Source organism: Sebastes fasciatus, chromosome 16 (genome assembly GCF_043250625.1).
Source record: "Sebastes fasciatus isolate fSebFas1 chromosome 16, fSebFas1.pri, whole genome shotgun sequence".
NCBI classification, from domain to species: domain Eukaryota; kingdom Metazoa; phylum Chordata; class Actinopteri; order Perciformes; family Sebastidae; genus Sebastes; species Sebastes fasciatus.
Window position 1 is genome coordinate 15,764,259 of NC_133810.1, and position 17,834 is coordinate 15,782,092.

The following is a 17,834-nucleotide window of genomic DNA, read 5'->3' on the forward strand; positions in this document are numbered from 1 at the left end:
GAGGACATCAGACATATCTTTGGTTTGGTATTGCTGATTGTTCACCTGCATTCACGGTAGCAATGTTTCTAAACCTTCCAGTCTAAATGGCGATGTTGTGTTTCACACATGATGAGTGGTTCCATTGAGAGAAAAAGTCCAAACACTGAGATAAAAGTGAGTTTTTGTATTGCCGTTTTGGACTTTGTTACCCGTGCAATAGAGAGATTCAATATCATAGTGATTAACAGCCATCGTTCTTTCATGAAGGTGGTGGTTTAGCATTGGTGTTGCTTGAAGAGGGGAAATACAGATCAACAGGCTGATCAAAATGGCTAAATATTTTATGAACCACACTCTCATTTTTCTTTCACGAGCCTTCTATGAATAAAGAACGTCTGTGTCCCTGTTCACAGCCAGGGCTGTGGCGAGAAATAGTGACACAGAAAAGGGGTCAAGAGAAGGTAAAGATAAAAGAAATCTATGAATGAAGTCTGGGTTGGTTTCTCACCCACGCTGCAGCGAAAGTGTGCCAGGGCTTTGCCTCCGAACACGGAGATGAATCAGAGTCACGGCCCCCTTGATAGTCCACCCACCTATTCAGCTCCTTCTCTCAGCTGTGGAGGGAGACGCTATAAAAAGAACACGCTTTAAAACAGTACTACACGTGTGCATGTAGTACGTATTCTCCACTACAGCACTAAAAGTAATGTGGAAATGGCCCTGAACTTGAATGAGGTCAAACACACTTTCTCTGTGCTGGCACACGTCCATGTTTGTGTCAGACAAAGAGAGAAAGACGGTGTCTGTGCCAGCGTGTCAGGGTTTCAGGTTATATTTGTGACATGTTTTAGCTCTCTCGTCTCTTCCTGTTTGCCTCCGTGTCACCTCTCCATCTCTCGTGCCATCCCCCCCCGTCATCATTGTTTCTGTCTGTCTGCTCTCTCGAGGTCACGTTGTAGCTCCAAGTTATTGAACGCAGCGACACAGAACCACTTTTCCCCTGGCAGCGGCATCAGAACGACACCATTATTCCTGAAACAGATTGTGTTTGACGTCGAGGGCTTCCTGCCATTTTGCGTCGCACAGCCGTAATCGTCTCCTAAATGGCCAATTTGTGACTCATCCTCATGAATATGGTCTTTGCCCTTATGGGCTTTTCATTCCTTAATTGCCATTTTAGTACTCCGTGTTAGCATTTATCCCTCTTCTCAACGTTAATCTTCATGTGTTGGCACCGGCACGTCTCTGAAGCCACGCAGTCTATTTAATGATCAGCTGTTAACCCAGTAGGAAGTCATTCCAGATTTTCCTGACCTGACCTGCTGTCAGATCCCAGCACCAGCCAATAAAATCCCAGGATCAGGTTTTCCTTGAGAAACCTCCTGCTGGGGATTAAACTCACGCTTTTGCACAATGCGCTCTAACTCTGTGGTCGCCATCGGTTACGATTATCTTGGAGATTACACAATAAATGCTGCTCTCACCCAGTTCACCCCTCCGCGATTGGAAGTAAGACTATTATGGTTATGCTATTTTTAGACGTGGTATTGATTGGGCCTGTCGGCATGGTAACACGCTCACTGCCAAATTGGATGGGTTGGGCTGAGTGCAGAACCAACTCCTTCTCATTTTTTTTGTGTATAGCGTGCGTGGGTTAATGCATGTGGGAGAGTTTGCGATTATGTTATTAAGTGAACAGAAAAGTGGAGAATGAGGGACTCTAAAGAAAGATTGGAATTAATGATGAAGAAACAGATTGGAAAGTAGTAAGTAGACTGGATTGGAGCAAATTTGCATAAGATTGAGAGTGCCCAAGGAAATCCTGGACAAGACCTGAACAGCCTCCTGTTTCTGAATAGGTGAAAGGTCTCAGGAAACACTAGATAAGCTTGTAGCAAATATAAACTCCCTATGAAATGTGGTTAATCCATGTTTACACAGAGAGAGAGAATCAGGCTTAGTATAACAAAAAAAACAACAACCTCAATACCACAATGATATGTACGAGTCATGGCAGGATGTCAAGTGAACAAACTGCATGTTAATGACACTTGAATATACATTATTTAATATCAGGAGTGCGCTAAAGGTAATTACCTGAGTGCCGCACCAGGGTAAGGTTACTTTAAGGGTTAAGTAGAGTATGTGTTTTTGCGTGTGTGGGCTGCTGCCGTTAGCTGAGCTGTGTCAGTCACTGAGCCGACGGCAGAAGTAGGTTTCTGGGCCTGACCGCCAGTTACGTTGAGTCCCAGCAGAGCCGCAGAGCCTGGAGAGAAAGAGAGAGCATCTGAGCACCGCAGCTCAGGCTCCTCGCCTTCATTAACCTCGGTAATGAGGCCAGAGGCAGCGGGGCAGGATGTATATGTACAGTACATCCCCAAAGCCATATATTCTTCTCTTTCTCTTTGTCTCCAATCGTTCTCAAGGATTGCAGCAATCTACAAGACCATACATGGATTCTTTTTACATAATTACTTTCGCAGCTAAACTGTGCTGTGATGAATAATGGATTATGTTTTTGGTATTTTGGGCTAAAGAGTTCAACTGAGAGTCTGTTTTCAGCTGCAGTTGCGGCTGTCAGTCCTCTTTATTATGCCTTCTCATTTGTGTGTGTTTATATCTGTTAACTATTGCCAATAACTGAGTTTCTGTTCAGAGTATATTTCTGTCAAACCCATTTTTTATTTTACAAAGGGACCCAAACTTCTCAAACCTTAAATGTTGTCTAAACTAGGGCTGTCAGTCGATTAATATATTGAATCGTGGTTATTCGCAAATTGATCACAAATTGTTTTATCTGTTCAAAATGTACCTTCAAGGGGAGATTTGTCAAATATTTAATACTCTTATCAACATAGGAGTGGGCAAATATGCTTGCTTTATGCAAATGTATGTATATATTTATAATTAGAAATCAATTAACAACACAAAACAATGACAAATTTGGTCCAGAAACCCTCACAGGTACTGCATTTAGCAGAAAAAATATGCTCAAGTCATAACATGGCAAACTGCAGCCCAACAGGCAACAACAGCTGTCAGTGTGCTGACTTGACTTTGACTTGCCCCAAAACTGCATGTGATTATCATAAGGTGGGTATGTCTGTAAAGGGGAGACTCGTGGGTACCCATAGAACCCATTTCCTCGCCAAAATTTAGCGCAAGTTTGGAGCGTTATTTAGCCTACTTCGTGACAAGCTATTATGACGTGGTTGGTACCAATGGATTCCTTAGGTTTTCTAGTTTCACATGATACTATCTTCACTCTAGCTTTAAAATTGAGCCCGCTACAACATCCGAAAGACCGACTGTGTTAATGCTTTAAAGAAATTAGTGGCATTAAAACGAATAAATCGGGTTAACTCTGACACCCCTAGTCTAAACACAAGCAGCAATACAAGAACTTCGCAGAATTAAATATAGAACTGGCAACATTATATATCATACATATGAAAATTAGACTCCAAGTCTTATCTGGCATTCAATGCCACCTTTTGGCACACGATCGTTGCTACGAGCACATTTCAGTCGGTACCAAAAAAATCCTCCAGTGTATACGCCTGCATGTTTGCTATAAAAAGGTTTTGATGTTTGTTATCACTGTTGCTTTCAGCATTTCCTATTTGGCAGTATTCTGGGAGAGCTGATAGTGCTAATGAGATGGGGATAGAGAGGAGACGACATATGACAGGCTGTAAACAAGTCTGTGAGCATCTGATACGTATACTCTGCCTGCTTTCTCACTGGGAGCTTACTCTACTGTGATCGTTTTGGATATTGTGTTTCCGTCTGTAACATGAGAGAATATATCAAGTTCCCCCCCCCCCCCCCCCCCCCCCCACTGCTATATATTGATTGTGCCACTGTCTCAGGTCTCACTGTGTATGATAGGTGATATTTTTAGCTCCGTCTCCTCTCCTTTGGGGTTACCACAACCTCATATTTCTCAGCAAGCTCGTCACCTTGGCCGGTTTCTATGATGATAGTTGCCTAGGAACCGTCCAACCTGCTGTGATGTCATACAGTAGCAGTAGCACGACGTGATGGTGTAGCTGGGCTGGTCTGATCAAGAAGATAGACGACCCGTTAAGTGGCTTAGAACACGGGAATGGCTGGCCTATTAATACATGTAAGCTGTGTTTACACACACAGATGCAGACACGCACACACATACACTACGTCGGACCCCAGCTGCCACCCTCGAGGCCTCGCACGGCTCACGCACACTTAGGCACGGATAGTGACACACACTCTTTTTTTAATGGACTCATCTAGATTTCTGCACATGCATCACTAGCCATTAACTGTGGGCGATTATCAACCAGTGCATGAAGTGATGCCACTTAGTTATCTCTAAGGTTGGTTGCGTTCTGTTTTTGAGTATCTCATTAATGAACTCCTTTGTTTCTCAGTGGGTTTAGCATGGGCAAGACGTGCCATTCACACATTGACCGCCCATGCTAAAAATATGGGGCTTAGGCTACACAAAACACTTTCAGTTCATCCAAATGCCAAACATTTTTCCTACTTAATTCTACAGTGGTATCTATGTGCATAGTTTGGGTTTTATTTGCCCAGTTTTTGTTTAAAAATCACATCACAGGTGTACTCTGGAGACAGGATGGTCAAAACTGAAAGCAGCAGAGGCTGAGATATCTTAACCTTTTTGTCTCTAGTATATGGTTCAAGCTCTAAAAACATTCGTTCTTACAATAATGCAACTCAATAGACTCAAACTCATCATCAGGGTTACCATCTCAAACTTTGTGAGCATTTTTCATTGGAACTGTGTCTAGTTATTATGTCCTGGGTACTCCACAGTTTACCAGGACTTTGTATTTGGAAAGAGAGGTTGCTGTTGTTTTTTTGTGTTTTTGTAATTTGGGTGAACCCTTAACTTTAAGCTAGGGGTTCTCAAACTTTTGTCGTTGTCCGGTCTGGGAGTTGTCCGCTCTGGGAGTTGTCCGTGTTTTCGTCTTACAACTTTAACCCTTTCACAGTGTGTTTTCAGTTCATGAAAGTTAATCATAACTTTTTTGGGTGCCTAAAAATGTCTTATTCAGCATTCGGTTGAACTTAACTCCACCATCTCGTGTGGAGAGGGTGGCCATGGCCAAAATGCGGCAGTGGCTAGAAGGGAACCAGCACACTGGGGAAACTCTTGCGAGATTGTTAAGGTTAGGCATTGACTTTGAATGGTTATGGTTAAGATAGGCCGTCGGGCAGCGAGTTTTTGTATATCTCAGATCAGATTTCGCAGTTTGCAGGCCCCCTTCTAGACACTACCCCAAAATGCCGAACTCGAGGCTTCAAAATGACAGTCCACAAAATGGGTGACGTCACGGTAAATACGTCCACTTCTTATATACAGTCTATGGACATATCTCAACAATTATTGGATGAACTTTATTTTCTTTGGTTTATGACCAAATTCCCATCAACCTCAGTTGTGCTGTGTGTTTAGTGCTATTTGGAACGTGGTAGCATGCTAACCCAGTAAACTAAGATGTTGAACATTATACCTTCTTAACATCAGCATGTGATCATTGTCCATGTTAAGATGCTCACAGAGTAGCTAGCATGGCTTTAGATGCATATTCTTGTTTATTGGGCATATTGTCTGTGTATGAAGTATGTTGTCAGGAGTTTTGAAACTTCTCTCGATATTTTTTTTTTTTAATGCATTGACCTTGTATGAGCTGCTTGTTGTCTCATGCGCTGAAGTACTTGGCTGCCATTGCAGTTGATGTTACTTGCCTTTCAACTTGATGTGATCGGTCCTTGTAACAACATTACTAATTGTAAACAAGTCACTTCAGACTTAATGTCCTTCTCTGTCAAGCATTATTTTTTGTCCACCCGTTATATATGGCACACCGTGGCATGTTTTCGCACTAATTAAGTGGCACATGTTAAATAGAGGTTATACGTAGGAGGAGAGTGTGGATGAACCACTTGTTCACTATCTGCAGTGCAGCTCTCACTTCTCAAACCGCATTGCTGGCCTGTACTTCTCCTTGTTGGCAAGGCTGAAGAGCTTTTAATATCCTTTTATCTTCTGTTTTTCTCTGCAGCCTCCTTCTTCTCTCTGTGTCTTCCGTTTTCTTTTCATTTTCTCTCCACTCATTACTGTTTCTGCCTCTCTCTCTCTCCACCTGCATCATTATTCGTCCTCCTATGTAATGTTTAGTTTTCTGCCTATATCAACACATTTGCTCTTTTCACATCCATCAGCTGTCCACGCTAACCTCCTATCTTCTGTCTCTCGCCTTTCTTTACTTTTCAGTCCGTCTGTGTCTTGCTGTCAACAAGCCATTGTTTTTACGGCTCTTTAGTCCTCATTTAATTAGCACACTCGGCATGCACCCCCAAATCCTAGAGCTGCGACATATGGCATCGTTCTCACCCTCTTTCCTCTCTGTTTGTCCCCCCGCCACGCCATCCCAGCTTCATTATCTCCTTTTCGTTTTCTCAGTTTGCCTCTCACTTTTTCCTAGTTTTGTTTCCCTCCCGGTCTCCTTTGTCCTCATTGGCCGGTATCCAGCTCTGCAGGGACTGAAGAGAAGGTGCTACGTCACTTGAAAACATTGCGTATTATGAAGTACAGGGGATTATGTCCTGCTCATATACAAAGCATTCAGCTGTTTTTTAAATCTTCATTTGATAGACTGTGTTGATGATGTCACTTTTTGTTCTGCAGAGGAGGATTGTGGGAAGCAAAGTCCATCTGCTCCTGCTGATCTGCTGAGTCACAGCTACTCAGCGCAGCTTGGTGTGTGTGCGTGAAGGGGGGAGTGTGTGAATGTGTGTCATGCACCTAGTATACAGTGTATTTGCTACTTTACGGCATATTTGCAGTGAATGACATTGATTATAAATGGCTTGTCGAAATCTTAAGATTAAACTGCTGTTTTTGTGGACGTGCTGTTTTCAGATTGGTCTGTCTGTTAGCTTGTGTGTCTGTTTACCAGCAGAGAGTGACTGTGGCAGATTGGGGGGCTGTCTGTAGTCAGAGGACCTGCTGCCAAATTAGGATTGATGGCAGACATTTCCAGCACTGGCAGACGGTTGAGAACCGAGTCACACCACAACTTCATCACACAAGCCGTCTGACTCATGCAGTTCCTGACTCACTCACTCTCTAATCTCCCTCAACCGAATCTGCATTTGAAAGATTGTGTCCCAGCTTTGTGCTTTTAGTTGCTTGAAGAGCAGAACTGACATATCTCGACAGTCAGAGGCTTTTTCTGATCGTGACTCAAGAAGGGAAGCACTTAGAAGGGATGTAAACATTAGAAGGAGCAATGCTTCTCCAAGCCAATCGGAAGGCAAAAATGTTGTACTTTATGGCAAGCCATTTTAACATTTAAAGAGGACCTATGATGCTTTTGTGCTTTTCCCCTTTACTTTAGTGTATTTTTTGTGCATGTAAAAGGTCTGCAAAGTTACAAAGCCCAAAGTCCACTCCAAAGGGAGTTACTCTCCCCCACAGAAACACTGCTCCTGAATTGCTTGAAACGCCTTGATTCAAGTCCCGCCTTTTCTTCAGTACGTGGTGATGTCACCAAATAACACATTTGCATAAAACCTGCTTAGCGGCTAGTTTGCCACGCCCACAAACAAAGCTTGTTAGACCGGCGCTAGAGCGGCGTCTGAAGAGTTTGGTTCGGTTGATCAATCACAACGAAGTGGGCCAATCGGAGCAGACTAGGCTTTTCGGGAGGGATGAGAAAATTAAGCATTTTTTGAAAATTAAAGCATGTAAATATGTTCTAGTAGAAACCTGAAATACAGGTATGCACCGTACTCCGTAGGGCTGAGTAGCGATTTAGTTTTCACTAGTGGAAATGACATTTCGACATGGTGTCAACAAAATGCCATTTTGACTAGTTAAAATGTTAATTTAATGGTATAGTGTGCAATGTATAGACTCATACAATAATAATCCCTCTCAGTTGTCACTTGCCACCCACTAGAAATGTAAGGAGATGTCTGTATCTGCAGAGACCCCTCCCTTTTGTCTCTATTTTCTTATTTTGCTCTGTTTGGGACGTTGCTGGGCGTCAGCCTTTGGCCTTTGTATTTTTTGTTTTCTGAGCTGTCATCTGAGCGAATGTAGCCAACACACCACAGTCTACGATATTCTTTTATTTTTTTCCAACCATGAGTACCTCCTCTATTTGTGTCTGTCTCTCAATATCAACTCAAAGGTCAACTGACTTTATAGTACTTACAATTTGTCAGGTTTCAAATGTACAGTTAATGTACTGCATAATGAAACAGTTTGATTTATATGTTATTTGGGCATGTTTTGATTTCCCTCAATTGATCATCAGAGAATTAATCAGCCACTTTTTTGATAATCAGTTCATTATTTAAGTGATTTTTATAACCAGAACTGCCAAAAGCTACCTCCTTCCAGCCTGTCAAATGTAAACATTTGCCTTTTTTTTATATATATATATATCTTTAGATCTTTGACTATTTGTCAGACAAAAACAAGGCATTTGAATGCTAATCAGCAGGATAATCGATCATTAATATAATCGTTACTAAACTAAGAAACAGAGTCACTCACCCACTCACACAGTATTATGTACATCTTCTTCTGTCAATGCTCACTCTAGTAACCTGTGTACTTGAACACCCTCATAATATATTTGTATGCACACACACGCTCACGCATTCACGCTCATCCTTGAAAATGGAATAAAGCCAACAGACTGAAGGGGGGAGACGAGCGATCAATAAGGGGGAGATGAAAGAAACCAGTGAAGGAATGAGGTTAGAGGAGAATGAGAGAGTCTGATAGAGGCAAGACAGCACAACAAGACGAGAGAGACGGGGGTTAAGATGAGGAGACCCTAAAAACACTGGTGGATGACGGTATAGGGAAGTTGATGCTGCGTTGCGTCTGATTTATGTCCTCGTGGGAACAGTGCTGTGTAATTTGTTATTCGTTTCATGATTGGCTCCCTTCAGACACATGAGATACACCAACACTCTGAGAGAAAGACAGATACAGCTCCAAAAGAAAGTTTGCTCTCACCCCGTGGAGAGCAGAAGCTGTTACATAAGTTGTTATGCAACAGAGCAGCCAGTCTGCTGTGCTGGTTTGAGGCTAACGCAGTAACACCAGTGCCAACTCAGCCCCGCTGCACAGTTAATTGGCCTCATGTCACCGCTGCTCTCTTTTCCTCTATTTGTTTTTTAGCTCTTTCTGACTCCCCTAATTTATCCAGGCCCTTCCCATCCTTTCCCGTCCCCTGTCAGTTGTCTCCGCGCAGCGTGCTGATTGAGGCAGCGGGAGGTCATGTGGCGGCGTGTGAATTCTCCCTCAGGGGTGCAGATGGTTTTATCCTTCCCTCTCGCCTCTTTCAGATCGATCTCTGTCTACCTTTCCTGCTGTCAGTCGGCGTGGCTCTGTGCCTGCTTGTGTGTCTCCCTTCAAGGGGATTTTTCAGATTCCCCCTGGAGAGTAAGGAAATGCATTTTGTCAGTTTCATTTTGAAAGTGAGGATGAGAATTTTTCTGCAGCTATGCTCTATAATCCTGACAGTGACAAAGGATGTGTTTGTGCTAACTCTACAGAGCCTCCAGTAGCAGCTGACGGCGTACTTTAAGTGCTGTACTGGGGTCAGATTGGTCTGTGGGCTCTATAGGATGTCAGTGAATGACTGTCAAAAGTGGGCATGTGCCATAGAGCTGCAACAAGTAATCGATTAGTTGTCAGCTATTAAATGAATCATCAACTATTTTGAGAATTAATTGTTTTGAGTAATTTTTAAAGAAAAAAAAAGTATAAATTCTCTGATTCCAGGTTCTTAAATATGAATATTTTCTGGTTTCTTTACTCCTCTATGACAGTAAAGTGAATATCTTTGAGTTGTGGACGAAACAAGACATTTGAGGACATCATCTTGGGCTTTGGGAAACACTAATCAACAATGTGACGGGAGACTTTAGCCAATCAGGTCATTTCAGAATGAGAGCGTTCCCATTGGCTGTTCATTCAACGGTGGCAGCTGTCGATCACTATCAAACTCTGATCAAATGGTCAAACTTGGCAGCGCTGATCAAATATGAATCAATATTCTGTTACTGTAATGCCTATTTCTCCCCTCAAATGTTTTCAGAATCATGTAGTGTACTGTTTAGCTGTAAAATTAGATATTTGCTCTGGCTGGTGGGTGGTGCTTGGTATTTCCTTAACAGATCTCAACATGGCTGCCGGGTCACAAACTTTCTCATTTTATGCTTTTTTTTAAAATTGTATTTGATCCAATTCTACCTGCTCCTGCTTTAACTGATAAAATAATCGACAGATTAATCAACAATGAAAATAATCGTTAGTTGCAGTCCTAATGTGCCATTAATTTTACTTATGTAATCACCACAATAATACAAAACAAGACAATATAATATAATCATACAGTAAATGTACAGTACTTCAATACCCAGTAAATGTAGATATAATGACCTGTTTTAAAACAAACAAATCACTGCTAATTTCTATAAGATTACGGTCATTTAAAGATGGTAAAGAACAGGTTTAGCCACAACATAAAAAACGCCCTGTTCTTTGTAAATGAATGTCAAACCCATGTAGTTATATTGATTATGGTCCCACCCCTAGGCCACATGCTGCACGCAGTTCTGAAACACTGGCAGCCCCAACACACTGCTGTGTAGATAATATTATAGCTTTGCCATTCCTTTGCACCTTTTTAGTCCTTCACCTCAGATGCCCTGCATATTTGCAACAAATAGTTTGTCCTTTCTGTGTCTCCCTTTATCTTGTATCAATACACCCATCTGTTACTCTGTCTCCCAGTATCCATCTGTCTGTCTCTTCAGTCTCTCTGCGGTTAGTGTTTCAGAGCAGCTCAGCGTGCCGCGCCGGCCAGCTGCAGTTGATTCAGCACCGCGGACAGCTCCACTGAGCTTATCTCCCACTGGCAGAGTGCAGCGACAGCTCGTCCCTCCAAAATGTGGTCTTTCTGTGGGCAGGATAATGTTGACCTCACCGTGTCCTCTCTGTGTAACCACTGTGAGTCTATTGTGGCGCAGGAGATTAGTGGTTGAGTCTCCAATCTCTTTTTCCTCTTTTTTTTTCTTTTTTCTGGCTCTATATGCCATCTGTTTTAGTCTCAGAGAAATGCCTCTGTTTCTTATCAGAAAAAAAACAGTTAAATTAAATAATTTTTTTCATTGTGTAACCATGGTTGCAGTAAAAAAAATAATTTTAATTTTCAATTGATATATATATTTTTTGATTAATCAGAGTTGTTTAGTCTATAAAATAGTGAAAATGTCCATCACAAATTCCGATTGCCAGTGATGACGTCTTTAAATGTCTTTTTTTTTTCTTCCAATCAACAGTACAAAACCCCAAATACTCAATCTAACACAGAGAAAGGCAGCAAATCCTCACATTTGAGGAGCTGGACCCAAGAAATACTTAAATGTTATTTCCTTGATAAATGGCTTGAACGATAATTTGATCGATTAGTTGTTTCAGCATTGACTGTAACTAACTTGACTATTGCTTATTTTCTTGAGGTAAATAATACACACGCGTGTCTTCACGCAGTGGCTGTCAGAAACCCCTGCGCTAAAGAGCGAGGGGCTGACAGATGAGTACTCAAGTGGACCTGAAATCTGACAGGGAGACAGAAATAGCCGATCTAAATGAGCAGATTGAGCAGTGTTGTCATTGATCATTTGTTCCCAGCGTCTGATTCACAGGAGCTGCTGGAGAGAACCAGACGGACTGTTTGAACATAAAGAGCTATGAGTTTTGTACCACCGGGATAATCCTAAAGGGGTGCAGGAGTGTGTATAGTCATTTGAGCATGTCCTTACAAAATAACAGTTAGGTGTATGGCTATAGGGCCACGTGTTTGTGTGTTCTCATAAGAAGTGAGTGGAGATGGTGTTTACCTTACAGTATATGTTCCTTGTGTGTATATTTTACAGCTCTTTCCACACATTTCCCCTCATGTCCCTGAGCATCCAAACTAAAACTCTACCCAGCAGCTCCACAGTCGTCCCTCATGACGTACACCAAACAAGGAGCCACTCGGATGTTACAGAGATAAGGTATTGCTCTGCAGAGACCCAGATTTAGTATCTGTCTGCAGCTGTGGTCTGTTAACTCAAATAAAACCATGTGGGTTTTAAGTTCCTGTGTGTTTCACATGTTGATATTTGAGCTTTTATGTTGTGGATGGAGTCAGAAGTTTTCTCTTTACCGTTACAACTGTCTATGCATATCTCCCCGACTTTAAACCCAGGTCATTGGTGTGTTTACACCATTATAACTTGTCTATCCTGCTGCTTTTCTGTAGTTGAATGTGTGTTGTGAGGACTATGGCCTGTAAATCCCTCCTCACCATGTGGTTATTAAACAGTGCCATCGTGTGGCGGCAGCAGCGATTGTCTGCCTCAGTTCCTCAGATCCATCTTTGCTTTGCACTAATGTTGTGTGCAAATACAGTAATACGACCTGCAGCAGTGTTATCTGCCCAGAACCAGGTGGTTTCTGTCTTAAATGTGATTTATATTTAATCTCAAAGAAACAGAAAGAGAAGAAGAAGAAACAAGGGAAAGAGAGACACTCTAGTAGGTGTTTGGTGATTCTACACTAGGTGGCGTAGTGAGAACATGAATGGGTTTACTGAGAAATATACATATATTGTTGAATAACATATTTTTCAGAAGGAAATAATCGTCACATTTATAAGAGGTCATGAAGTCAAATTTTTTTAAACAAGCCTCTTGTTATACTGTTGTTGTAACTGGCTAAATAGGGTAGAAGGGTGTTTTAAAACCCAATTATTGTACACATATTAACTCTTTCCTTTTTCCTCCACCTTAATGTGATATTTTTGAACGCAGGTGATGGATTTTCTTTTATATGTGAGGATAAATATGACATAATGTTTATAGATAACGTGTTTGATATTTAGAAGTATGACTTTTGTATTACTGTTTGTTTGTATTTTATCAAATTGTGAATTGTTTCTGGATGTTTTAATCACGCTGGTGTTTTGGATGAACTACACCTGCTATCATTGAGCTTGTTTGCCTATTGGTGTTCCTTTATGTATAAATATGGGTGTGGTTTCCACTTTTTCAAACATTTTGACCTGACGAAGATCCAAGCAGGATTGAAACGTAGTTAATAAAAATACTGTGGCATGGAGTAGTATGCAGGTGTTACCTTTTTTCTTTACTGGCCCCAACAAATGTAGTCACATGTCAGTCATGGTGGACAATAAGGGAAGAGGATTGTTTGTCAGGCATGTAAAACACAATCTGTCAAACATCTGTCTTGCTCCTGCAGTCTTGATTCTGTTTTAAACCAAAAATAATGCTCAAATAAGTCAATTATGGATCCTTTTTAATGCGGGGAAGTGCTTTGATTACCGTGATCTTAGAGCCCGTTTCATACTTTAATAAAGATGTGTGAGAGGTGATGGCAGGGTTATGAAATTGCCAATTTTCCACACACACTCCTCTGCTCTTTTTTCATCCTCTTATTTTAGTCCGTCGGCTGTTTTCTCTGTTTGTTTCTTGCCGTCCTTGTTTCAGCAGCGGTGGATGTGTTGTGTAACGGCGCTGGTTCTCTGTGAGAACGCAGCACCAGAGACATCAAAGCGGCTTGTTTTGTCATTGGGCTCAGAGCAGCAGTCAGGAATAGATCTCCTCCTCTGTTGCTGTCTGTTTGTTTCCTCTCTAACTCGGGGGATTTGGCTAGTTGGTTTCATCGTTGACTGTTTTTCATTATTCCCCCCCCCCCCATCTCTTTTCACCTTTACCAGCTACCTCTCCTGTTCATCATTCATTGATCGATCTGTCTTTTTCTCAACATCATCTTTGTTAACCAGGAGATATTTCTCCATGTGCCACTTGTATGTGTGTGGATTTGTGTGAATGACACAGTTCTGTAGAGTATCGTGCCCATAGTAGATAAAATATGAATGATGGAGCTCTCTATCACAGTGTGCACATCGCGCAGTCTGTGGCACGCACCAGCCATGCACGGATGCCTAGAGGGCACCATCACCATGGCAACCATACTTTTCACACCCCTCTCAGTATACACTATCTGTTTGTGTGTTGCTCCATATTAGTTTACCCTCAGCTTGATAAAGGTGGCCTCAGAGGCTGCCCTACATAAAGACTGTTCCCTTCTCTGTCCTCATCACTCTGAGTACATTCTGCATGTGCTCTTTTCCTCCCTGTTTACCCGGCATTTCTGGCGTGCTGCAGTTTCTATCTCGGGATGAGCAGCTTCAAAGAGGCCTCATTCCAGCAGCAGCCTCCTCTTGGTTGACTCCAGCAGCAGCAGCCGTGGCCTGAGGACGTGGTCAGACTGACTCAGAGCAGCAAACACACATCCCGCTGTGAATAAAAACACGGGCTTTTCAAAAGAACACAAGCTTAAAGGAACAGTGTGGGGGGCATCTATTAGCAGAAATGGAATATAATATTCATAACTATGCTTTCTTTAGCGTATAATCACCTGAAACTAAGAATCGTTGTGTTTTCGTTAGCTTAGTATGAGTACTTCATATCTAAATAGGGAGCGGGTCCTCTTCACAGAGTCTGCCATGTTTCTACAGTAGCCCAGAAAGGACAAACCAAACACTGGCTCCAGAGAGAAGCTTTGGCCTTTTTACGTTACCTGAAGGCCACCGTAGTTCTCCGACACGCTTGTGAAACTGCGGTAAAATGAGCCGCAGAGTGCAAAACCGTGGTACAGTGGAAACTGCTCATAGTGATCACGGTTACAGTGATCAATCGCTTATATGGATCAAAATGCTCGGGACAGAAACTTTCCTAAACAAATGCTGTTTAAATAATCTGCGTATAGTGAAAAAATATTTTAAAACTACGTTAGACTAACGTTTATTGAATTTGTTTTGTTTTTTACTTTATTCCCTTGACATTTTGCCTCGTGGGCTGTCTGCTTTCCATCTGGATACCTGAGGCTGATGCTGAGTGCACATTGACATCATGACGGGAAAAGGAAATTCATCTCTGATTTGAAAAACAAATGTGCACAAATCACTTGATTATAATGTTTATAAATGTGTAATGTTTTTAAAAAAGAAATGAGAGCGTATAGTATTTAAAACCAGTTTTTCCAAGTTCTGTGTAATGGCTCAAGTTGTCCTGTGCTCACTGGACAAAACAGATACTATGCAACAGCAAGCAATATGCATTTATATAAAGAAATTAAAAAAAAAACCTGCACACTTAGAGATGGAAGTGTCCACCCATCAGCGCTGACACACTGGGGAAATGTTAACAGCACCAGCGTCTGTGTATCACAGCCATCTTGTTAGGAAATGGAGCCGCTCGCCCCTGAAATAATCACCAACACACTGTCGGGGGATAGCAGGGAACAAAGCAATATGCACTCTGTTATGAAACTAGAATAATATCGCATCCGCACGTACAAGTGTCCATATGTGCCCGTGCAGAAACGTGCGTTTCCATGTGACGAGTGGCCGAATGCACGCAGACACGCACACATACTCACGACGAGCCTTGATTTGAAAAGTTAAATGAAAACGATCCATACTCCACAGAAAGTCTGTGTCTGATTAAACTTGTTTTTTGTCTCCCCGTCGGCCCATTTAGAGACTGTGGGGGGTAAAGCAGGATGACTCCCATCTCACACACACACACACACACACACAGAATGGCCTCTTCGCTGTTTATTGGGTATTTCGTTGATAATGCTGTTATATCAGCTGTGACTTTATTTTTGGCTGTTGATCGGTGGCTAATAGGAATCTAAATGGATTCTTGGATGTTAATTGCCATGAAAATGTAATAAAGGTAGCTTTGTGTTTCTGTGCTAACTCCAGGCGGTGCTCGACATGCATGCAGCCTAAATTGTAATAGCTCCTAATAGGTTTTTGTTGGGAGATTTGTCATAGCGGATGAATGAGCTATTGTCTGCCTGTAAATCCTTTTCTGACTGTTCCGTTGCCTATCGCCAAAATATGATTTGGAATATTGATGGCTAGGGATTGAAATGTGATGGTGGCCCGTGGGGTGTAATTAAAGTTGTTTGAGAAAATCATGCAGCGTTTAGATCAGATATGGAATTAGCTGTCGCCTAATTCAAATAGAAAACAATGAAGAGCAGTTTGTTTATTGGCCTATTTGTCATAATAAACACCCTAATGCTGAGAAAGGGTGAGTTTATAGATTAAAGAGGACCTATTATGCTTATTTTCAGGTGCATACTTGTATTTCAAGTTTACATGCTTTAATGTTAAAAGAAACACTTTATTTTTCTCATACCAACTGTACTGCAGCACCTCTATTCACCCTCTGTCTGAAACGCTCTGTTTGAGCTCCTGCCCCGCCCCGAAAAGCCCAGTCTGCTCTGATTGGTCAGCTGGCCCACTCTGTTGTGATTGGTCAACCGAACCACGCTCTTCGTACTCCGCTCCAGCTCCACTCTAACTAGCTTTGTTTGAGGGCGTAACAAACTAGCTGCTAGGCTGGTATTATGCAAATATGTTACTTGGTGACATCACCACGTTACGGAAGAAAAGGCAGGACTTCAAGCAAGGTGTTTCTGTGGTGGAGAGTAACTCCCTTTGGCCTGGACTTTGGGCTTTGTAACTTTGCAGACCGTTTACTTGCACAAAAAAACTATATAATACACTAAATGAAAGGGAAAAAGCATAAAAGCATAATAAGTCCCCTTCAAAAGAAACCAATAACATCCATCCTGTGTGGACAGAATGAACATTAGGGCTGCACAATTTTGAAAAAACTGAGCCTAATTAAACATCTAATTGTGATTATTTTTACTCATATTGCGATATGATTTGCGATATTAGAGGGAATTATCATTTTTACAACCATTATTCTCATTTTCATTGAAAAGCATATTAAAATGATTATGGTGTGATTTTTGTGGGAATCTGATCAAACAAAGATGTTTTCTTAAGCCTGTAGAATATGATGTGTAGGCCAGGACATCTCTGCACCACCATGATATTTAATTTATATTACATTTTGATCAAATTTTGACACACATTTCACCTTTAACAAATACTGCCATTTCCTCCTCATCCTGCGATTACAGTAGGCCATATTGCGATTTCGATAAAATGTTGATTAAATGTGCAGCACTATTGAACATAGTAAGAGGTTAGGATGAAGATTTATGAATGATAATGTGTTAATTAGACAAAATAATTAAAATTTTGCAGACACTCTAACCAAAAATGCTTTCTTATTTAATGATCCAGTTCCTATTGTGTTGCGTTTAGTGACCCAATTTTTTAAGTCTGCGCCTGTCAGCATGTCACTGTAGGTTTGGTATTCGTCATGAGTCTATAAAAGAATGACAGTGACTCATTTAGACAGCATTTTTTTCTGTGAGTCAGGTATAGATTTAGTCCGCTCTGTACTTACTCAACAGTAATCTCTGGTTTCTCTAATCTCTGATCTCTAAACTTCTCTCCGCCTCACGCCTTCTCTCTCATACCACTTTTTCATCTCTCTGTAGCTCATAAATGCCCTCTCCCTCTCTTCTCTTAGTTTCTTCCCTGTCTTACTCATTACCATTCATAAGATGCTATAGTCCTCAGGGAACAGACCCCCCACTTACTTGCTCTGGATGTCCGGTGCACGTGCTGCAGCGAATCAGCAAATTAGTGAGTCAGCAAGGTCTCATTATAGTCGCTGATAGACTGATTAACTGCAGAAACAACACCGCGCTGGAGCTCAGGGACCTGTGAGGCCATGCGCACGGATATTCACAGGCGTCAATGAGCGTGCATGCACAGAAAAACAAGCACGCACAAAAAACA

General features: G+C 41.7%; 1 protein-coding gene across 8 annotated transcripts in view; it reads left to right on the plus strand.

Annotated features, from left to right (window-relative positions):
* Positions 1 to 17,834, plus strand: part of LOC141752359 (serine/threonine-protein kinase DCLK1-like) — a 60,641-nt gene that overhangs the window by 5,015 nt on the left and 37,792 nt on the right. The gene's annotated exons all lie outside the window — the stretch shown is intronic.